This window comes from Sminthopsis crassicaudata, chromosome 3 (assembly GCF_048593235.1).
Source record: "Sminthopsis crassicaudata isolate SCR6 chromosome 3, ASM4859323v1, whole genome shotgun sequence".
Classification (NCBI taxonomy): domain Eukaryota; kingdom Metazoa; phylum Chordata; class Mammalia; order Dasyuromorphia; family Dasyuridae; genus Sminthopsis; species Sminthopsis crassicaudata.
Genome location: NC_133619.1, coordinates 561,936,167 through 561,961,192, shown reverse-complemented (window position 1 = coordinate 561,961,192; position 25,026 = coordinate 561,936,167). Strand labels below are relative to the sequence as shown.

Here is a 25,026-nt window from a genome sequence, read left to right as displayed (position 1 = left end):
ATTCTATTTGATTCAGTAAAAAAATTGCTGATATACATCAAATTATAACAAATTGAATAACTGATTATTTTGAGTAAGAGTACCAAAATTATCTCATACAGATACATTTCCAGTCTTGGAAACAGGAATACTCTGACTGGTTCTTGGCAAATCACTTAAGTTCTTATCTTGAGATCCCCCATAAACCATGCAGATAATAGCATGTACTTTGTAGGGGTTTTGTGTGGACCAAAAAGAATAATGTATGGTAAACATCTTAAAACTTTAGGTCAAAGCTAGATGTTACTACAAGGTGACCCAACATTGTGTCCATCCTTCCAATTGATAGTATCTATATTTTTTGAAGATTTTGTCCCAAGTTTATGGGGTCTATCATCCATCAATTATTAATTTTTTTTCTATAATGTTTCATGAAATGTGCTTCTTTTAAAATTCAAAAATGGAGTAGAAATATTCTTACTATGCCTCATTTTCTGTCTTCAGGATCATGGCTGATAAAGTACAAGAAGGTCTCTGTATTAATTGCTTGAAAGAAGACATTACTCTAATCAGAGTTGATGTGGACATGATACCTGTATGTCTTGCTTCAGGAACAAAACATCTTCATTTTTATGTTGCAGTATATGCTGGGAATTTTCCCAGCTAAGAACTCGAGTTGATATAGCCATATACCCAGAAGGAGAATGCATGTGTGAGATAGAAAGGGAAGACCTGAAGTTGTTTTGTGAAAGGAAGAACCTACTTTGTGTGACCTGTTCTAAGTCAGCAAGTCATGAGAACCACATACCACATGAGAACCCATTTCAGTGGCTGCTCTGTGCTACAGGGTAAATCCTACACAATTCAATGTCATTCCTCCAAGTGACTTTAGTATCATTGGCAATGACTTCTCCATGTACAATTTAGTTGTTCCTACATAAGTCTGTCACTTGAATCTGAGTACTTGGGAATGTCAAAGTGGGACACAGCCTCTCTTTTCTTCTGTGACTCTTTCCTACAAATCAATGAAATAGTACTAGCTCTATAGTATAGTGCTATGTCACAGAACTTGGGCTAAGAAAAGAGATTTCTTAACAATCTTTTTTTTTTTTAATTATAGTTTTTTTATTGACAGGACATATGCATGGGTAATTTTTCAACATTGTCCCTTGCAATCAATTCTATTCTAACTTCTTCCTTCCATAAGTCTTTATTCCTTTTTTTTTTTTTTTTTTTTTTTTTTTAAAACAGAAGAAGATCCTATGGAAAATAGAAGTCTTGAGCAGAAAGCTCAAAAGAGTTCAGAAAATGTTATTAAAAGAGAAGGACCAACCTCTGGTCTGGGCTGTGGCATGGAATGTAAGTATCTATCTCCCTTAATAATATATTGCATATCTCTAATTGATTTCCATTAAAAGCTTCCCATCATTATTAGACTTGTTAGGAAAATTAAGATTCATAGATAATATCACATGAGTTCAGAAATTTAAATCAAATCAATGTCTTCTGACCTGAAATCCAGTGCTGGGTCTAAAAGTTGTCTCTTGCTGGAGGTGATATCTATCTCTATCTTCTTGGTTGAGCTGTCTGATCTGTGTTGCTCATACTTAGACCCCTTCACTAATCAAAGCAGAAAAAGTTGAGATCTTCAAGGAGAGAGTGATTGACCTAATAGGTCTCATTTGACAAATGAGCTTTGAGAAGCAAAGATTTTGCTAATATAATAGTGTGAAATATTACAAATTTGTCTTGAAAGAGTACTTGGGAAAGAATGAGTCCAATTATCTTTCTACCATCATCTTCCCTAATAACAGTCCATCAGTAAACACATATTAATCTTTTCCTATAGTTTAAGCACTGTAATAATGGGTGGAGAGAAATCAAAAGGCAAAAAATAGTTCCAATCGTCAAGGAAATTAAAACTAACGAGAAAAAAGCATGAAAACAGACATGTTTGATCAAGATATATGCAAGATAAGTTGAACATCATAATAGGAAGAAGGGACTAATATGAAAAAAAGATGGGGAAATACTTGTTGAATGGAGGATTTTAAGTGGAGTTGGAAGAAAGCTGGGAACCCATCTGGCAGTAATGAGGACAGAGTAAGTTCCTAGCATTGGAGTACTATTTCATTGATTTGTAGGAAAGAGTCACAGAAAGAAAAAGAGGCTGTGTCCCACTCTGACATAGCCAAGTTATGTAGGAACAACTAAATTGCACATGAAGAAGTCATTGCCAATGATACCTTAAGTCACCTGGAGGAATGACATTGATTTGTGCAAAACTCACCCTAGCAGTGATAAAGGAATCTGTGGATAAGAGGGATCCTGTTTGAGGAACGGCAAGGAGGCCATTGTTACTGAATCCTAGAGCACATGGAGGGCAATGATGATGAGGAAGATTGGAGAACTTAGACACATATTTCTGATGCATTTCCTGGCAGGCAGATATATTTTCAGCCTTATAAAGAAGAGGCAAGTTATAGCTAAGTAGGTAAACAATGACAGTTTTATATTGCTTGTGAGGAAATTGCTACATACATAGTAACAGTTACACAATTTAGATGCATTTAATGAGGACAAATTACTTCATTGGGTCAGACTTTCCCCTGAATTTAGCTGGCTTGAGACTAGTAAGAGAGAGGAATGTGATGTCATTTTTTCTCTATTTTGTGATATACAGATTTATGAGAATCAGGAAAGGTAAGTTGCCTACTGTGAGGAAAATTCATTCATGAAGGTTAGTGGCATTGAAACCATTAGGAAGTAACATGACCAATGATACAGAAACAGGAAATCTGGTTGACTGCAGGAATGGTCTGGAAATTGGAGATGCTTCTAAAAAGGTAGTTTGGCTCTAGTTCATGGACAAGAGTAAGTTTCTGGCAAAGAAGCATCAATTATTATTAACAGGAAATAGGGAACCACAACAATATTACAAAGAAAAAACTTTTTTAAAATAGCATTTTATTTTTTCCATATGTAAAGACAATTTTAAAAATTCATTTTTACAAAATTTCGAGTTTTAAATTTTTCTCCCCTTCCTAAAATGGTGAGGATTTTAATAGGGGTTTTCTTTGCGCAATCAGGTACAAGTACATTTCCATATTAGACAGGTTGTAAAAAATAGACTAAAAGGAAAAAAGCCACCACAAAAAAGATAAAATATCCTAGCAATTTCCATTTTTTTTTTTTACCACTACTAAAAGAGGCAATCTAATTTTTTTTTTTTTTTTTTTTTTTTGTGCACATTTGTCTTCTCTGCCCCATCCCCCCTTTTGGGATCTTTTTGGGATACAGACCTAATAGTAGTATTGTTGGATCAAAAGTTGTTCTACCATTTAGTAGCCCTTAAGTCATGGTTCCAAAGTGATTTTTAGAATGGTTAGATCAGTTTAAACACTCCACTGATAATGAATACTTTCCCAATTTTCTCACATCCTCTCCAACATTTATCATTTTCCTTTTTTGTCATATTAATCAGGTTAATGTTTTTAATTTTCATTTCTCTAATGAAGAGTGATTGATAGCATTTTTTTTTCATATGGCTATAAATAACCTTTGTCTTCATATGAACTGCCTGTTGATATCTTTTGGCCATTTATCATCTGGGAAATTGCTTGTATTTTTTTGTTTTATAAACATATATTTGAGAAATGAAGACTTTCTCAAAGACACTTGCTGAAAAAAATTATTTTGCAACTATCTGCTAAAATAAGAGTTTCTGCAGAAGATTTAAAAATAAATTGCACCCCCATGGTAATTATGAGAGATTTACAATAAAATTCAAAATTTACATGTTTTCATGGATGCTGAGGGACTTGGGAAGCAGAAAAGTAATTTTTTTAAATGGAGAAATGAAAAAATCCTGGACTTGGGAGTATTAGAGGGAACTTTAGGAATTAAGAAACCATGTTTAGAATAGTGAGGGAGGAAAGTCTCTCCTATAAATTGGAGGGGGGGGGGGATAGTAAGTATCCAAACATGATGTCCAGCATTAGACTTGAAAGGATTGGATGAAAGATAATTCTTTGGGGCTAAGAAAGAGGATAGAGAATAAAAAAATTCAAATTGGAAAAAGCCTTTTGATGTCATCCACATATACAAAACTCCAGTTTTTGTCCTAGCTAGCTTTTTGGAGGTCTTCCAAACCGGACCTTGGTCTCAACAAAATAATCATCATGAGAATAGTCAGGAATAAAGTCCAAAGTCTTTATTGTCTCCTTCAGTCTCCCAGTCTGCTCCAACAGTCTGTCAATCAGCCAGTCTACAATCTCTTGTCTCCTAGTCAGTCATCTGACTCTGACCTCTTAAAAAATCTATTACGATTACATCAGTTCATCATACTGAGTATGAGCCAGTCATTATATCATTAGGGAACCATTATCTCATCAATTCCACTGAGTTAGTATGATTGATGTAACCTTATAACAACTCTTATAACTCTTAAGTATACCTTTTCAGAGACCCTGCCCTCTACAAGTTTTAAAAAATAAAACTGAAATCAGAGGCTAAGTAACTTTCTCCCAATTCACACAACTTCTGGGACAGGAATCCTAGTCCATTGATTTCTACTTATCCAAATGTTCTTTGCATCACACCACATTGAGCAGTCAGAGAAGGAGAGAATTGGATGTTGCCCTTGGTATATTGTTGGGACCAGCACAACACAAATAGGCTAGTGGCCATTGAAAATAAAGAACGGGGATGCTGATAATTCAACAGATTTTTATTTAAGAGAAATCATGCTGCTTACATATCTTAAAACCATATGTTATTTTGAAAAGCATTGCTCTGTGACCAAACCTGGTTTTCTGTTTTCTATGATCTAACTCTCTGAAACATGTTGTTAGTTTCTGGAGACTCAATCCTGTGTAGAGTTCCCAGTACCCCAGTAATTGTGCCAGGATATTGTGTTTTCTCATGATTTCATGCTTAAATTCACTCTTCATTAATCTTAGGAGGAGGGGAACACCTAAGTCTCTAGCTTCCTGGGAATTCTTTACAATATATCACTAATATCTCTCTCTTCAGGACTTTACTTTACAGAGGAGGAATATTTCAGAAGGTACTTAAGCAAGTATGGGAATATCTGCCAAAGAAAAAAGCAAATGAGCAAAAATTCATTGTGGGGAAGAACAAAAAGTTCAATGAACTCAATCAAAGGCTGAAGGACATGGAGACTCTACAGGAACATCAAATAAAGCAGAAAAAGAAGGAATGGGAGGCCATGATGTCCAACCAAAATAGATACCTAATGTCCGTGATTACTGAGCTGGAGGAAAAGTTGCACAAGCCAGATGTAGCAGTTCTACAAGTGAGACTACAATAAATTCATCAGTTGTCTTTTGGGATCTGCCCTTGTTTCTTCCTATATGTATTTCTTGTGGGAAACTCTTGGGATGAAGTGTGTGACTACAGTTTGGTTTAAGAGTAGCCTGGAAGGCTCCAGGTATTGGTGCAGGGCTGAAGTGATTCAAGAATCTGAAACCTAGGAATCCTGCTTCCTCTAATTTGGATTTATCATGTGTGTAAGCAGCAGCAGCTGGAATGAAAGGCAATGGAACATTCATGGCTTCTCTTCTATTGGAGATAGACTCAAAAGATACTAATTCATTTCTAGGTATCCTTTTATAATTATCAATACTTTTTCCTTCTTCACACCACCTCCACTTATGATAGAGAAAGCCTGAATGGGCCTTATCACAAATGAAATAAAACAGATTGTCATCTGGAGTCCTTTTTCTTGACCATACTTCTCCTATTACAATACAGAAACTGCTCAAGCACTTCCTAGCATGGGAAGAAAATTTGTGTGCAGAATCCAGGTTTCCAAGTTGAGGTTCAGTGAAATCAAGAAAATAAAAAGAGTAGTGATTAAGTCCCTGCTTAGGACTGGGAAACTATGGAGATTTAGAGGCTCCTGAAAAGGTTTTAGGAGAAATGATTCATAAACTATACTGATTCTTTCCCCCCCAGGATGTGGCAGAAACACTGGAAACGTATATTTCTTTCTATATGATAGGTAGTTTACTTGGGGGCTGGTGGTAAGGGATTGGGGGAGAATGAGCCCATAATGTTCACTCAAAAGAGGTACAGGAAATAGGGCACTTAGTACGATGAAGGGTACAGATTGTCCAATATGAGTGATTTCTCTTTTCTTTAGGAGTTGTATTCAGCTGAATTTGCAACCTTTCATACCAAGAGTCGATGTTTCTTATATCACTGAGGTGACCGAATTTTTAAAAGTCTTTGAAAGTAAGTATTAGTCCTTTGGGCAAGAATCTTTAGGCTTTCTTCACAAAAGTCCCAGGAGGCAAACAATCTACCTATAAAAAGTGTGACTGGTCTTTCTGCTATTCAAACTGCTTTTGTCTTCAATTTGGGAATTACTCCTACTATAGATAAATTCATTTGTCTGGAACTTGTCAAAAGGAGAAGAGAGAAGTTGATCCAGTAGAGTGAGTAGAGTGTTGGGGGAAAAACAAGGAGAAAAAACATGTGAAGGGAAGAACAAACTCCATGACATTAGTTGAGAGCTTAGTTGAAGCATAAGAGCAGGACTTGTAGGAACACACAGAGGATTTTGGGGTCAGTTGGAGATATTAGGACATCTGAACATGGTCTTTATAGTATCTTTATAGACTTTCATTCATGAAGAGTAGAAAACAACAGGTACTCAGAGTAGTGTTTTCCTAGGAGACCAGGCAGAAAATGATTTTAGTAAAAAGTACTGTATATAAGATGATCAATATAGGCTAGGCACTGGACAATACAGTAGTCCAAGGAGAAAGAAATTCCTGAATCAGAAGTATAAACCATTTTGTTGTTCCTGACATTTTCTTTATAGCCTTAAATTCATTTTCTAACTTTTTATTTCTGTGTGGGTGTGACATATGGAAGCTATGTTGTATGAAATGACTTCTTTGAGATCTCTTCCAGATCTATTATCTTAGAATATGCTCTGGGAATGCAATAAAAATCCAGAAACTAAGAAATGCATGACTGATACTCAGATCCTGATAGCCCTATGAGATGATATTCCTGAGAAAGATCTGTATTAAGAAATAAACCTTCAAATATTTGGGGAACACACATCTGTACCTTAAGAACCAATTGCTCCAGTCAGAAGACACATGGAGACATAATTTTCTCCCAATGTTTCTGTTTTCTGCATAATGAACTAAACAAACACTATTAAACACTAATTAATTAAACACTATTATAAATTAAACACTAATGACCTGAATGATCCAATTTACTTTAAGATACTTAGAACACTAGAGAACTGGATCATTGGCTAATTATACTATGCCAATAATTAACAGTTTTTAGTTCTATGAGGACTTTTTTAATGGGAAAGCAACTTTTAATTCTTTGCTTAGGCTGTGATAGGTGGAAAAACCTGGGCATTCCCAGCCCAGGAAGTAATTGCCGCCTCTAAAGACAAGGGATCATTTATGTGTCAATAGTAATTCTTATAATTGGAGTTATCCTGGTCTTTACTGCAAGCAGTTGTTGTTCACACTGCTCACTTGGCCATTTTGCCTTACAGTTAGAAAGAACTGTATAGGATACAAGTAAGATTTCCTCTCAGGAAGGATACTAAAACTTTCTTTTCCACTGATAATCCCTTTTTATAGGACATAGACTGTCAGAGAGATGCAATTTCTATGACTTGTCTGAAGAAAAAAGAAGGCAATCAGAATTGTCCCTAGCTTCTCAGGTAGGACATACCCTATTTATATGTTTGAAAGTTTTCAACATGAGGACATTGAAGGAAGATCATTTTTTATATGCACTTAATCCTGAGATAAAATTGTTGAAGAGGACGGATATGAAAGAAGTATCCCTACTTTTAGGAATGACATTCATAGTGATCAATCATCCAGAAGGCCTCTTTTACCCCTACTAGAATGACAGCATAAGCAAATTTCTGTGAAAATAGGTTGAGGTGGTTCTGAATGGTGCTGAATCTATTGTATCTTTTGTATTTAATAAACTTAACATCTTGTCAAATCTTCTTGTCATGTTGCTTTCACATTTAGTCAGCCATAGCATTATAAATGTAGAGCAAATGTTTTTTGTTTTTTCAATACTATTTTTCCAAATACAATTTCCAACATTGATTTTTGTGTTCCAAATTGTTCAATCTGATAGGAGTTAAACATACATAATACTTCTAAACATATTTCCATATTTGTCATTATATATAAAAAAACAGACCAAAAGAAAAGAAAAAGCAGCATTACTTAAGGAACTCCACAAGTATCTTTGAACCAAGATAGTCAATATTTTAGGAGGAAACCCTTTTGTAAATCTGCTGGAGAAACAAAGCTCTTTATAGTTTAATATGTATCAAAGAAAAACTTAGAACTCAAATTTTTTTTTAGTATTTTTTAAATTAAAATTAAAGCTTTTTATGTTCTAAATTTTTCCCTTCCTTGCCCTGTCCCCTCCCCTAAATGGCAAATAATACAATATATGGTAAACATGTGCAGTTTTTCTATACATATTTCCACAAATATCATGCTACCCCAAAAAAATCAGATCAAAAAGAAAAGAGAAAGAAAACATAATGCAAGCAAACAACAATAAAAAGGGGAGAAATACTATGTTGTGGTACACATTCAATTCTGTCCTTTCTCTGGGTGTAGATGGACTCTTTTCACAAGACCATTGGAACTGACCTAAATCATATCATTGTTGACAAGAGCCATGTGCATCAGACCTGATCATCAAATAATTTTGTTGTTGTTGTGTATGTCTACTCACTTTACATAGCATTAGTTAATGTAAATCTCTCCAGGTCTCTCTGAAATCGTCCTGCTGATCATTTCTTATAGAACAATAATATTTCATAACATACACCATAACTTATTTAGCCATTCTCCACCTGATGGGCATCCATTCAGGTTGCAGTTTCTTGCCACTACAAAGAGGGCTGCCACAAACATTTTTGCAAATGGGTCCCTTTTCCCTCCTTTGTGATCTCTTTAGAATACAAGCACACTAGAAACACTGCAGGATCAAAGAGAATGCACAGTTTGAAAACACTTTGGGCATAAGAAATCAAAAATCTTAAATCAGTGTTTACAATTGTCTTTCCATATAATTGGAAAAAATACTATTTAGAGAAATAAAAAAAAAATGCGATTGGCAACTATTTTTGTGTCAAGAATTCCTTTAGCTGTCTGGTGAAGTATCATAGAATGCTTTTAAATATATAATCTAAAATATACAATATTACAAAGAATCCAATACAGGTATCTGTAACGTGCTCTCCTGGCAGTTACAATTACTAGTCTGTCCTAGACCCACCAGAGTACCTTTGACCACTGTCCTTTGCAGTGTGAGCTCTACCCGGCTCGCCTCCTCTGAGGCCTTCTAAGGTCTCTGGCCACAATCTCTTGAATCTATAGCTTAGTAACCGGTAGCGCACTCAAGAACAACCACGTGTAATCTTAAAAGCCTTTATTATACCTACTCACATAATGCCCTAACTGATGCCCTGACTTGTTGGTTCCCGAGTGAACACCTGGTCAGAAGACCCATGTGTTCACTACCAAAACCCTTACCTCTTTCGGCTACCCATCTTGGCTTGGCCACCCAGGCTGGTGAGCCAGGGTGAACAGCAGGAGGTTAAAGAGGGCGGTTGCTGCCTGCAGTGGGCTTATATAGGGCCTGTGAGGTCACACACACAGCCAATCAGCGAGAGAGTCACCCATTACAAAACTATTTCAATATGGCCAGGATCCCGCCCAAGGGCAGTCCTAATATCCACAGAAATTACTTCTGGGCCTCAATCCCGATGCACTGTGTCCGCCCATTTAAAGGGCCCTTACAGGTATCAAAAAATATTTTAAAAATAATTTAAGTACCCAAGGTTAAGAATCTTTGAAAAATGATATTCCAGTGTATACATATATTGTATTTAACATATTTTACATGTATATATGTAATATATTGGTTTACCTGCCATTTAGGAGTGGGGGTGGGGGGAAGGAGGGGAAAAGTTGAAACAGAAGGTTCTGGAAGGGTCAATACTAAAAAATTACCTATGCATATATCTAGTAAATAGAAAACTATAATAAAAAAAAGAACTTTGAAAACCTTAAAAAGAAAAAATTATATCCCCAAATGCCCCCCAAAGTTTAAACTGTTTCTAATATTTTGAGAATACAGAAATATCAAATGAGGAAGGTATGAAATTAGCTGGGAGAAAAAGATGTAAGTTTATGAGATGGAGTAATAATCCAGTACTGAAAACATCAGCAAAATTCAGATTCTAAGTGTGGAGATGGGTAACTGTCTAAGGAGCAGTTTTCCTTCACTGAGACAATGAAGTTCCTCTTGGGAAAGAACGGTTCTCATAGTCCTTTGATGGAAACATTAAAATTTCAAGTAGCCTAACAATCAGTATAAGAGGTCTAAAAATATGACTCCAAAAAAGATGAATAGCTACCAGTAAAGGATATTGTAGAAAAGTTTTATTTATCAATGTTCAATTACTTACTGTTTCCTCACTTTATCAGCTAGTAGAAAGTAGGGATAAAACTTTTTCAATGTGCCAATCATACATAGAGATTTAAAAAACAAACAAACATGCAATTCTCCAAACCAGAAAACCCTGCACAGCTGGTTGCCAACTCCTGGAGCTCCTCCCCCATGGAAGGAGTAATCAAGGTTTGGAGCTGGGTCAGGGCAATAAGCTTTGCTCTTGCCTCTCCTCCTCATCCCAAGTAACTGGGGAAAGAGGATCTTGACAAGTAGTAACTTCTAGGGAAGTTTTTTCCAACTAAGGCACTCCTCCCATCCCCCCATACTCAACCTTCACAAAAAACCTTCCTCCTTGGCTCCCTCTGAAGTGAAGAAGAGAACCTTATTCGACCTTGGACTGACTGCCTGGTTCTTTTCCACAGCTCCCTAATTCCTTCTTTTCCCTAAGAAATCTTGAGTGTGTCCCACTCCAAATGGCAGGAAGCGGAGGCCAGGGCAAAGCTTCAAGACTTCAATGTGTGTCCTCTCAATGATCCAGACCCCGTGGACCACTGAAGCTAGGCTATATTCAGAACCTAGATAATTACTATTCAGGAACCCCAGTTACAGGATCACTTTCAGTGTAAGAAGACAACAGATGGATCCCTCCTCCTACATCAAAGCCTTCTGAATTTGAGTTGTGCATGCAACCCCGCCCCCTGTAGGAAATCATCAACCTCTGCTTGCAATCACTTAGACTTGGGTGCTAAGAAGGGAATGTGGGATGGAGATGAGCATGTGAGCTGGCCACAGATCAACTTGGTTTCCGCCCTGGAAAGCGATTACCTGGAGGACCCTAGGTTGAGGCAGAGTGGAGCAATTTAGGTCCTCCAATCATCTTTCTCTCCTTCCTTCCAAAACATAGCATTTTCCTCCTCCCCAGAGTACCCTGGTACATTTCTTAGAAAGTCTGCCGGGATCCACAACCTTTGGAAGACGAGCTCCAAAGACGATATTTTGACTTTTTGGGGGGGTGGGATGGGGGAGATGACACCAAGTGTCTGGTGCCCCGTAAAATGTTTTAATACATTTTATTAATTGTTGATTAATTCCTTTTATCTCTATCTCCCTCGGGTAAACTGTTTTTCCCCTAAAACCTAATAAAGAATGTCCGAGGCCGGGTCATCAAGTCCTTGGGGCCTCTGGTCACAAGGATGGGGACGTGGTTCAGCTATCTGTGGGCTTGCGGTCCCAAACGCGCCTCTTCCTCTGGGGTTTCCAGGTGACCTTTCATAAAAGTGCCCGAAGCGCCATCCCTGCTTACTTTCGGAGGTTTGCACAAAAACCAATCATTTGGTGCCATTCTCTCTAGGGCGGAAGATACGAAGCAAGCAGCAGGACGATTCTAGAGAGCCACGGGAAGGAAGACAAATGCTCTTTCCCGAAGCCCATGTTGACTCCTCTGAAGGCGACTATTAGATCCAGCTTGTGGAAGCTTGTCTCCCAGGCTGAGGGCTGAAACTGAGGAATACGCGTGCGTCCGTGCAAGTATTTGTGTAAATATAGTCAAGATCAATTAAACTGAATAAACATGTCGTAAGCGTCTACTACGTGCCCGGAACTGCTTTTAAGTACTGGGGATTCCAACAAAACGAAACGAAACAAAACAAAACAAAAGACTATCCTGTCTCAAGGACTAAGAAAGATGCCAATATACAAAAGGAAGGGAAAGGAGGTAGAAGCTACCAGGAGGATACCTGGGATGTATGTAAAGTAGATAATTACCGTTAAGTTTTGAGCTATTCAAGTTTATTGCTCTTCTGTTGCGGTCTTCAATCTCAGGGGAGAAGTTAACTGAAGGAACTGAGAAAATATTGAGCATCAAAATTTGTGTCAGGTTTCAGGTGTCCCGTTTATTTCAGAGAAGTTTGATGTTTATGAAGTCTAAACCAAGCAAAGTAGGCGGCTAATGGAAAACACAGTTTCTACAGTCACCAAAGAGCCTACCTTCGGTTCTTCTTCGTGGGAGAACTAGAGAAGGAAAGCCAGCCTTCCTTTGGAAACGTTGAGCTCCGATTCCCTCTCTCCGAACGCGTAGTCTTGGGAACCCGCAAGCCAGGGCCAAGGTTAGGAGTCTTGTCCACTGGGACTGCCATCTCGAACCTTACCTGCCTGAAGACCTAATAATGCTCTTATGTCCCCTGAGAAAACTGCGCGATCGCCAGTGTCCTCACTTGGAGAGTGCTGGGCCGTAGGTTTTTGCTTCTCTTCCTCTAGTCTTGAAATTCGGTGGGAATTTTGTTTGTTTTCCCAAAAGCGGAGAGGTGCTTACCAGGACTGGCGGTGGGACGGACACCCAGGTCAGAACGCGGGGTGGAGATGAGCGCATGAACTGGCCGCAGATCAATCTTTTCTCCCTTGAAGGTGATTAACCTGGGGAACCTTGACTGGGACAGAGTGGAGCCACGTTGGTCATCCAATCCACTTTCTCTCGTTGCTCCCATCTTTGTGAAAGCATAGTCTTTCTCCCCTCCCCAAAGGATCCTGCCATAATCGGGGAACCACAGCCTGTGGCAGTGCTGAATGTAATGCATTTAAAGCGGAAGATGGATTTTCAGATCGGCGCTTTTTTACTATCCCTGTGGAGTTTATCCGCTGGCTACTGACGCTGCAAGTGGAACCAGCTGAAAGGGAGTTGGATCTTTCAGGACTTGGTAGGGAGACCACTTGGGAACCCCGGTTGCGTTCAGATTGACGTGGAGGCGTTCGGAGCGCTCCAGTCTCGACTGAGCGTCAAATGATTTACGCTGCCCAAGCCCGGCCCCTCCCGGTTCTCCCCAGCCCCAACGGGTGCCAACCTGGACTTGGACGCTCCCGATTTGGTTTGTGTAATGTTCACCAGGGTGTGCTCAGGGGATCCACTCAGCTCGGAGCTGGTTACCCAGTTTCTCGTGGCTTATAAATCGGGGGACAGGGATCCTCCTTTTTGTCTTATAATAAAACTAGCGATATGAACTGGGCTGTGTTCGATGTAGGGAATTTGTCAGGCACTTACTTGGTGGGAGGTTGGCTAGAGAGAAGGATCGGGACGGGGCGGGGGAGGGAGAGAAAGGAGGACAAAAATCCGGCGTGGTTAAGTAGGAGATAGAGGGCAGTCTAAAAGGGAATCTGTACTAGTCCGTGCCGCCCGAAAGAGAGCACTGTTGGCTACCATACCCTCATTTGTGAGCAGCTTGTTGAAGCTAATACCCAACAAGAGAAAAATCTGACAACAATATGAAATTTCTGAATACTTTGTCATGCTGTATGAAATACTCCACCAAAATTTAATTCTTTATGTAATTATAAGCAAGCACATCCATCTCATTAGTATGCAAATTTGTTTTCATCTTTAATAAGTGCTCAAATTATATGTATATGAAAGAATTGATTTAAAATAAATTTCTTTATGACTTTAAAAAAATCAGTAAATGTTTGATTTGTATACCTATTTTATATAGTAATATAGCCAAGGTTAAGTAAAAATTTCCTAGGGGAAAGGGGGTTGAGAGTGGAAAGAGTTTAAAAGCCCTGGACTAATTGACTTCTAAATTCTCTACTAACTTAAAATCTCTCTTCTGATGATTCTGTGAACAAGTGAATACATTTAATTCAATTCAAAGAGTATTTTATTAAGCAATGTGCTAGGAATTGTGGATGTAAAAAAGCACACTATGTATAAAGAAAATTATATATGAGCTACACACAATATAAACATGATGCACTTAGTTGAGGGGTGGGAGGTAGGTCCAAGAATCACATTTAGGGTAGGCAAGTTATTATGTGTGAAATGAAATGGTGACAATATGTACGCACTGAGGACTTTTCTAGTACTAAAATTGCAAAACACATGGGAAGTATGGAATATAGTGCTTAAACTTTCTTTGAAGGATGAGTACATATTCCTTGATCTGTTTCAATTAGAGACACATCATGAGAGAGCAATCATTTTTCAGGAGTTACAAAGATAGAAGAAAGGTTCTGAAAAGAGGTGGTTGGGAAAGTGAAAATGAGAGACCTTTGTATAACATTATTAAATGATACCTTTCCACATTCATAATCAAGGAAAATGACCACCATTAAGTTGGACACACCAGTTCTGGCAATATTTCACTAGAGGTTCAGAAGAAAGGTGGCACTTATGTATAGCATAAAGATGGCAGCCACTGTGATTCTGTATAGCCATAAGCACAAAGAAGTCTTCAGGCAGTTTTTCAGAAATGCCAACACACCATCTAATATTGTCTGGCACTTCCACTGCTCACTAATGTCTGATGGAAATAAAGAACTGGTTACCAAGAACTTGGGCAAAATCATTATATCTCCCAGTGTTGGTAATCATTTTTACTTATGCACTTCCATATCTCATATTCTTCAAATCTAAAGAGATGGTGAAACATGGACTAGCTATGTCATGATCTGGAGTGATGTCCATTGAGCGGAGAAGAAGTTTAGATTCAATGAATGGTATTATTAAAGATTTGTTTTGTTTTGTAGAAGTCAGGCTTGTCCCCTAAGAAGTGGCCATCAAATTATCATGATGATTTGTTGGGAGAAAGACTGGATGGAGATAGGACATCTCCAAGGGATGAGGAACATATTATTCTTTGATTGTCAGGTAGATGGAAGAGTATATTATGTGCTAATTCAGAAAAGCTGGCTCATTTTGCTTTGCTCTTGCTGAGTCTCACATAACAAATGGTTAACTAATCTAAAGGTTTTATAGGTCATATTCATTTTTTTAGATGTGAAATTTCAGTAATGATAAAGTAACTCTTTTGGGAAATATTTGAAGACTGCAAAGGAGGTAGATGGAGACCATTGCCTCTTAGTGACATTAGGGAAAATTGAAGAGGATATGTTTTTGTTTGGATCACTCAAAATTGTGAAAGAGATAAGGCTTAATAAAAAAGAAAAATGAGGGTATCTTAACTGCTTTATTTTACAGTTTTCTTAAACCTAGATTTAAGCAAAAAGTATCTATGTAGGCTCTGAGAGGTTGAGAATACTTCCTGGTGCTCAGTAGAGATTTAGATAGTCAAGATATTTATAGTCTTATATGACAGGATTGAATGGAAGTAGAACCTTAGAAATTGGCCTGCTAATATTGCTCCTTAGATGTTTATTTTAAACCTGACTAATTTACATCCATTTCTTATCTAGTTAAAAAAAATAGGTAGCCTTTATACCACTTCTCTTCCACAGGTGTTCATTGGAAATATATTTCATTCTGCTCATGTGCACCACATTCTTCCTCACTGCCTTAGATAACCTTAAATAATGCCTTAGTATTATGCTACTCATAGGAGAGATGTAATTTCATAGATATTTGGAAGTCCTGTTGGTTAAATTCTAATAGGTAAATGATTTCCCATGATGACCATCAGATTTTAAATGCAGGTCTTCCTCAATTTAAAGTAAGGACTTTATTTCTATCTGATCCTCTAGAAGAAAAACATGGAGCTCTTTATCAAGAAGAAGCTTTGTATCATGGAATCACAGGACAATCTCCTAATTACAATATATATCTTGTACTGTTTTAATTCTAGTCTGGCTAAAATTTATTAAATGAGACATAAATCTAACATTCTCTCTCTCTCTTACACAAACACAGACAGACATACAGACACACACACACACACACACACACACACACACACACACACACACAAACAGAGAGAGAGAGAGAGAGAGAGAGAGAGAGAGAGAGAGAGAGACGGTTCTCTTTCCAATTACAAATGATAGCCTAGAAAAAAAAAGACATTTTTCATCCACTGATTATTTTCCCCGTGCAGATAGTAAAACTGAATTGAATGATTATGGATCTGATGTCAAAGACAAAATGTTTCAAATATTGATACATTTACCACAATGACATGCGCAAAAAAAAAAAAAAAAAAAAAAAAAGCTATAGAGAGAGCTCTCTAATTAAAGAAGAATCCCCGTCTGAGTGAATTATGTGGGACACATTTCATGATTGTGTCAAACTCTTTCAAGAAGGCCATATTCCTGAGTGTTTCAAACCTCATTTAATCATAATTTGAGGGATGTTTATCAAAGTTATTTCTGCTGAGATAACAAAACAAGGGCAGTCTTTTCTTTTGCTTTTATGGTACCTATATTTCCAACACTTACACTGTATTTGACATATTCTTGGTACCAGTAAATATCTTTTCCAAGCTATAACCTTGTCATCTCAGCATTGATGAAAAAAATTTTAAGGATGATTTGTAAAGGTTGTACTTAGAATTTCTACCTTCAAAAATTACTTAGAATTACTTTGTGACCTAAACTATTTTTATAAAGGTTCTGTGACAATGGTATATATGTGTATCTAATGTTCTTGTTCAGAGGATTCCATGAAATTTGCACTATGCTTTGGAGACATAATTGTAAAACACAATAAAATATGCAGCAAATGTGTGGCGATGTTTTTACCACATTAGGGTGAACAAGAACAGTGAAACACCTGGTAGAATAACACAAATTTGCATGCATTAATCCTCTTATTTTTTTCTCTACTGCAAAGCTTCTTAAACTGTGGGTTGCAATCCCATATGGGATCATATAACCGAATATGAGGCTTGCAAAAATATGATTTGTTATCAAAAATGTTTGATTTGTGTGCCTGTTTTATATAATATATACCTGAGATTATGTCAAAATTTCTCAGGGAATAGAGGTTATAAGTGGAAATGTTGAAGAACCCTTGTAAGATACATAGTCACTCTTTCTGCATTCAAATCTGTCCTAGCTGTATTGAAGTGGATTGGGAGAGAATAATTTTAGAATATTAGAAAATAATACAATGGGAAAGCATAATTTTAGGTTGTTAGAATAGGAGAAAGTAGTTCAAGAGAACAGAAACATCTAAGCGAGATATTTATCACAGGAAAGAGATTTGTCAAATGAAATAGCTCACAGGTTCAATCAGACATGACAAGAGGCAAGGCAGAATCCAATGATTAAATTACATTCTTGGGAGTTGGGGAATCTTTAAAGACTCAGGGAAAAGAAGGATCAAGGCCAGGGTCTGGGATGTAAGGGGAAGAAAAAGGAAGTGGTTGGAGAGGGATAGGACAGGGAATGATCAAGAGAAACCAGGTGGAATCTACATGACTGACCAGATCCCAGACCTTTCTCAAGCTACCTTAATCAAGATAGTCTCAGAAGTCCATCTATCTCTATGTAATGATGGAAACAAGATGAGTGCATTAGGGCTCTTAAAATGGGGGCAGGATGAAATGATTAGAGTTCCAGCTTTCACATCAGTAGTGACCCTGGGCAAATCACTCAATCCTGTTTATCTCAATTTCCTCATCTCTAAAATGAGATGGAAAAGGAAATGGCAATCCTTTAGTATCTTTACTAAGAAAACCCCTACAAATAGTCATGAAGAGTCAGACATGAGTGAATAACAACAATCAAGCCCCTTTTACATTAGTTCAGATTTTCCCTTAAATGTTTTCAATCAGCAATACATTAAAGAGGAAATAACCAGAATTTAAAGGCAAAGTACATAGTCTCTAATCCTAGATGAACTTCTTGTCTGGAGCCTTAATTTGCCAAGGTTACACCCAGAGAAGTTCAGGATTCTGATGTGATCTATCAGCTGAAAAGCAATCAGATGGCAGAAAGGGATTACAATTTGGGAAAATACAAGCTTTTTTAACCCAACAGAAGGGCAGTGTCCAGTGTGAGCAGCTCCAATATAATTGCCAGTGATGAGAAGAGATTTAGAAAGTGGTAAACAGAAGGAAATAGATAGGTTAATTGCTTGGGAAAGAGGGTTTGCTTGCATTTCTACAAATGGAGAAGGAATCAGATTGGTGCCAATGAGCCAAATTTGCCTTTTCCATCAGAGAGAGACAGAAAAAGAAAAAAATCTGGAAACAAAGGAGAAGACCTAAGAACAAAATCTGCAGGAATACTTGGATTCCCTAACACAAGATAAGACTGTTTCAGAACTTGAAAATCAGCAGGAATCACTGGATTCCTTGAGATGAAAAATTGTTGATGAGACTATTGCAGGACTTCAAAGCTTGCAGGAATTATTGGATCCCTGACAAATTAACTAATGGATAATAGATTCCTTTGCAGAAAGTGTGGCATTAATTAAAGTAAGCACTTAATGTCTGTTGATTAACTTAGTTGATGAAGTCATTATTAGATTTTCACTACTCCTGGGAAAAGAAGGGTGGGACCCCTTTTCCCATACAGGACCACTGGCTCATCAGCTCAAGATGCATGCTGTCCCAGGTCACATCCTCATCTTGGTGGGTTTGGGCCTGCTGGGCTCTGCTGCCATTGGCACTATGGCCCTCATCCACAGTGAAATGAGTTATTGGGAGCTAAGTACATTGGTGGATCTTGACCTAGGCTGTTTAGAACACACTATTTTTTTGGAGCTTGAGACTCAGATAAAACCCCCTGAGGCCTGAATCTCTGGTTCTTTAAACAGGTAGCATTTGTACTGCTCTGAGAAGATGCCTGTGGTTTTTATAATAACAGTTCTGGGGTAATCAGGGAAGGTTTGGTTATAGTCTGAAAAACTTGGTCCTTGTTGGGCTCACTGCTTTTTCTTCTAATAATAACATTGATCCTTGTGTACTTGAAGAAAAGAAAGTGAGGCAAACAGGGTGACTTCCCAGGGTCAAAACAACAATAAATCTTGCATGAGGAAAAATGGCATTCATTTAAAAATGATTGGTTTTCTTTATGCCTGTAATTTATTTGATTTTAAGCATTTAACCATATTATTCTGAAAAGAGCCAGCGATTTTTTAAACAAGACTGTCAATAAGTCAATAGCCCATAATGAAAGATTAATTCCTGATCTCTGAAACCTCAAAGCCCTGAAAAGAATTCGTACTTACAAAGATCAGTTTCCCAGTGAAAAGTTCTCTTCCCTCTCCCTTTCCCTCACCATTATATATGTCTTACTATTATTAAGAATTAAACTCATAGAGAAGCCTGCTTGATGTGTGTGTATATCATATATGAATATAAAATTTTTACTCCAATTTTCAAAATCCAGTATTTTCCTGCATTTGGTCTTAAGGAAGTTGTAGAGGCTGGAAATACTGAATAGGTGTACCTCAATCTGAGAATGCAGAGCACTTAAGGCTAATTACTTATTTGATGTGAGACAATGGCTTTATTAGCATATATTTAGATCATGGGTCTCCTCACCTTTAGTGCTGGCTGTAGTAAGATAATGGTAGGGGTAGCTAGGTGGCGCAGTGGATAGAGCACCAGCCTTGAATTCAGGAGGACCGGAGTTCAAATCTGGTCTCAGACACTTAACAATTTCTAGCTGTGTGACCCTGGGCAAGTCACTTAACCCCAGCCTCAAAAAAAAAAAAAAAAATAAGATAATGGTAGGCAAGGATTGGGGGTGGGGTGAAAAAGGGAGAGTAACTTAGGGCAGGACAAGGAGGAGAGAGGCTGGTGACTTAGGACTCCAGAATCCAGGATACATCTTTGGCAAGCCTTGTGGCAGCTTGCCTGCCTCCTTCACTTCTCCCTCTAAAGATCAAGGACTTTAATTTATCCTGGTTCTGGCTGACCCTGAAACCTTCTGGAGAGCTAGCCCATACTTTACAGGTAGTCAAGGAGGAAGGGTGTATGTGAAAGAGGAATAACTGGATGAACCTATGAATTGGTTATATATTGTCTGTGTGGTCCTGAGCAAGTCACTTAATTTTTCTACTTTGGTTTCATAATCTAGAAAATGGGGATAACAATAGCACCTATTTGAGTTCTGAAGATCTAGTGAGGTAAGATTAAAAAAAAAAAAAAAAAACTTTGTAAGCTTTAAATCACTATATAAAGGTTGGTGATTATTAGCCAGTTTAGAGCAGAATTTCCACTGACTGCTTCAGAAACATGCCAACTACTAGAAGTAGCCTTGTCTCAGCCAACTTGGCTACTAAGCTACTTGGAACTAAGAGGGACCTAAATTTAACCTTCAGTGCCAAAAATTGTGGTAGACTGTGAAATCCAGAATGAATTGTGGGTCATTTTTCTTTCTACTCTTGGGTTCTATGAAGGCTCAAATATTAATCTCTATCCCTATATCACTCTGACTATATTAGGCAATATGTTGACCCAAACCATATACCAAGATAAAGCCGAAATGGATTCATGAGTTAGACATAAAGAGTGATAGTATAAACAAATTAGATGAACAAAGGACAGGTTACCTCTCAGATTTGTGGAGAAGGAAGGAAATTGTAGCCAAAGAATAATTGGAGTACATTATTGAACACAAAAATAGATAATTTTGAGTATATTAAGTTTTTGTATAAACAAAGCTAGTGAGACAAGATTAGAAGGGAAGTGATAAACTGGGAAAATATTTTTACTTTCAAGAATTCTGGTAAAGGCCTCATTTCTAAAATATATGAAGAAATGACTCAAATTTATAATAATTCAAGCCATTCTCCAATTGATAAATTGTCCAAGGACATGAACAGATAATTTTCAGATGAAGAAATTGAAACTGTCTAGTCATATGGAAAAATGCTGTAAATCAATGTATTGATCAGAGAAATGCAAATTAAGATAACTCTGAGGTGACAGGAAAAAATCCATGATGAATGTTGGACGGGGTGTGGGAAAACTGGGACTTCTATAAACTGTTGGTAGAGTTGTAAATTGATCTAGCCATTCTTGAGAGCAATTTGGAACTATGCCCATCCAAAGTGATATCAAAATGTGCATACCCTTTGATCCAACAGTGTTTCTACTAGGCTTATATGCCAAACAGATCTTAAAAGAGGGAAAAGAAGGACCCATACGTGCAAAAATGTTTGTGGCAGCCCTTTTTGTATTGGCAAGAGAATGATACCCATCAGTTGGAGAATGGCTGAGTTTGGCCTCAAGTGCTAGGTTCTGTCATGTGAAGAACTTGATATGGCCTTTCATTTTGGCAAAAGGTAGTTTTATTTATAAGATCATAACAAAATGAAGAAGTCATATACTGTAGCAGATGAATGTTATGGAATATGATTGTTCTATAGGAAACGATCAGCAAGACAATTTCAGAAAGGCCTGGAGAGACCTACATGAACTGATGCTAAGTGAAATGAGCAGGACCAGGAGATCACCATACATGGCAACAACAAGATTATACGATGATCAATTTTAATGGACATGGCTCTTTTCAACAATGAGATGATTGAAGCTAGTTCCAATGACCTTGTGATGGAGAGAGCCATCTACACCCAGAGAAAGGACAATGGGAACTTAGGGTAGATCATAACATAGCATTTTTACTCCTTTTCTTCTTTGCTTGCATTTTATTTTCTTTCTCGTTATTCCTTTTTGGTCTGATTTTCTTGTGCAGCAAGATAATTGTATAAATATGCATGCATATATTGGATATATATTTTTAACATGTTTAACATATATTGGATTACTTGCCATCTAGGGGAGATGGTAAGGAGAAGTGGGGTGGGTGGGGGGAATTTGGAATTTGGAACCTAAGGTTTTGCAAGGATCAATTTTGAAAAATTATGCATATGTTTTTAAAATAAAAAGCTTTAATAATAATAATAAATAAATAAAAATATGTTGACCCAAATCATTTAAAATCTGTTTTCCTTATATCCTTGTTGCCTATTTCAGAGGGTTATTGGAATGAAACTACTTCATTGAACACATAGAAAACAGTTTAATATTTGGATTTAAATTATTAAACTGCAAGAATATTTGAAAAAAAAAGTTTCTCTGAATTGTTCAAATTACAAATTGTCAATTCTGTCAAATATTCATCAAGTACTTACTGCACACATTTGTTCTTTGTTTCATGTTTTGTTCCCCCAATTCTTTCCCCTTCCTTTTACCTAGCACCTTTTGCTCATGTCTAGGTCAGAAACCCTGCAGCTGTCCTGATCAATGCAAAACAATATGATCTGCAAACTTCACTAGTTTCTAGAAATTAGTGTTCTTAATGATTTTATCCATATGACAGCAAATAAAATGGATCAAATGCCCCCTCCTATAACCATCCACCCTCTAAACCTTTGGCAGCCCTAGAGTAAAGATGAAACAATATCTTTCTCTTCTCCATTTACAAAGAACTAACTCAAACTGCTTTTGAGAACCCATCCAAGTTGAGTACATTTTGATAGTTGACAAAGTCATTTGATTTGGATCAAAAAATAACTCCACCCCAATTCTGTATACTGCTGTTAGAGAATTAAGATTGAATTTCTCAATACCCACTAATTGAGTCTTTTGTCCATACCAGCTAAGTACAGCGATTTCCTTTAGCTTTTTATTCTTATCTCCCTCTTGATTCTACTCCAAGCCCTACAAACCCCAGAATAATACCTATCTCCACACATTAATTCAATCTCTCCTTTAATTCTCCTTTCTTAGTCCCTTACCTCTATATTAAATAATATCCAAATCTATATTCAGAATTAGTTCCTTTTACTACACTAATATCTCAAGTCAATAAGCACAGATACTCTTACACAATTGAAATTCATTGCAAAACTTAAGTTTTCAATAATGAAAGTGGAAACATAAAAGTTTATGAACAACTTCTCATTTTATCAAGTAGATCACTTTTAATTTGTTTCCTTACTTACAAATGGCTTATCTTAATCCCTTTGAATGAATTTATTTCTAATTTTCTTTGGCAAATGCTACAAATAATTCACTGAAGATCACTCAGTTTTATTCGTAAGATAATATTTTGGGGGCAGCTAAGTAGTGCCGTGGATAGAGCACAAGCCTTGAAATCAGTAGGACCTGAATTCAAATCTGGCTTCAGACACTTAATACTTCCTAGCTGTGTGATCCTTGGTGAGATAGCCCAGACAATAAAATTTAAGACAGCCAAGGTGTTTGTAATTTAGAGAACATTTTATTTACCAGCCAGGACAGACTCTAGGCAAAGTACTGTCCCAAACAGAAGTAGAGACAGGCTTATAAGCATCCTTGTTCAGCCTTGTGGTTTCAGTGACTTGACTTTCTGCTTACAAGGGGAAAAAAAGGGGGTTAGGTAAGCATTCTGTCTGAACATAATTGAGCAAGCACTTTGAAAAAAACTCTTCCCTTAATTTAGTTTAAGCAACATTTTCCTATAAGCCTGAAGCCCCTTGAAGACCCAGGGATGCGAGGGTCAGTCTTTTGTCCATTACACTCCCCTCTTTTTATGTTCATAGTTGTGACTCATCTGAGGCCAATGGGGAATAAGTCATCTTGAGGGTGAAAAGTTTCAGGGTCTGTAGTGACTGATACCAGGACATTGAAGCCTTACAACTGGCCTCCAGGTCATCCAACCACTTATGCAAGGAGGCAAGTGATTCCCTAATGACACCTGTCCGATTTGCATAGAAGCAACAAGATTCTCCCAGCTCCATACACAGTCCGCCTTGCTTCATGAACAGCAAGTCTAACCCACAGCAGTTCTGTACAACCTCCAGTGATTTTTTTCTAAATGGGTGATGAGACTCTCTAGAATTCTAATGTCCATATCTACCTGGGAGCTAAGAAGGCAAATGTAAGGCTGGAGAAACTGAAGCAAGATAGAGGTCAGAGAGCTCCCAATATTCTATTAATTGGAGAGTTTGATTGACTGGACAGGACTCTATTCTGAAAAAATCCAGTAGTGAATGAGTTCTCGATGACATATATATACAAACACATGGCTCAGCTACAGGGGTAGACCAAGGTGGGGGTGGGGGGTGGAGGTTGGTCAGGTCAGAACACTGAGAGTGGGAACAGACTATCAATTGGATTCTGACAGCATGGTGGGAGACACTGGACATTCTGATAGGAGCCAGGAAGTCTGAACTTCCCCTTATCTTGAGTCTCACATTAACAATTAGGCAAAACAGTTAAGGAAACTGAGGCAGAACAATTTAGGGAAACTGAGGCAGAACCAATTAGGGAAACTGAATCAGGACAATTAAAGAGGACTGTAGTACAACATTCCACACTCTCTCTTCTGAATACTCTGTGAAGCAAATAAACCAAAATAAAATTAGAAAAAAATGCAAGGACAAGTCTCTCCTTGATAACCCTAGAGTTAACAGCAGTACAAAGGCTCCCTTGTTGCAAGCATGTCAGGTCCTCTGCAGGTGGGGCACCATCTCAGCCAGAGAATCCAGTTTGAGATGGACCATTAACTGTGAATTAGGTGGTCTGCAGTCATTTGTGCACTTAACTCAGTCTCTGCTTACAGAGCAGCAGGGCTCAAGGGCTTAAGGCCCATTCAGAGGGGCAACTCTCTCCAGGAAAGAAGTGAGGCTTGGAGTAGCTTCACCTGCCCCCGCCCAGAGGAACAGACAGGGCTGCAGAAAGGATCACATTGCAGAGTAGATTATGCACAGTTAGACCATCAAGTCAGGCAAATCCCAAACTTTTAGATGCCTTATATAAAAATACAAGGTCCTTTGAGATTGCTGAAATATTAATTAATGAACTGGGGTTACAGGACTGGAGAAACATATCAGAGAGACTGCCAGTCCCAAGACAGGTGTCTGATTTTTGGTTGTTTCTAGAAAAAAAA

At 37.7% G+C, this 25,026-nt stretch overlaps 1 long non-coding RNA gene across 1 annotated transcript; it reads left to right on the top strand.

Moving 5' to 3' along the window:
• Positions 1–495: 495 nt before the first annotated feature.
• LOC141559813 (uncharacterized) lies at positions 496–5,515 on the top strand. The gene is made up of 3 exons (XR_012487568.1): positions 496–827; positions 1,231–1,338; positions 5,014–5,515. It is a non-coding gene; the product is annotated as an uncharacterized LOC141559813 (long non-coding RNA).
• Positions 5,516–25,026: the final 19,511 nt, after the last annotated feature.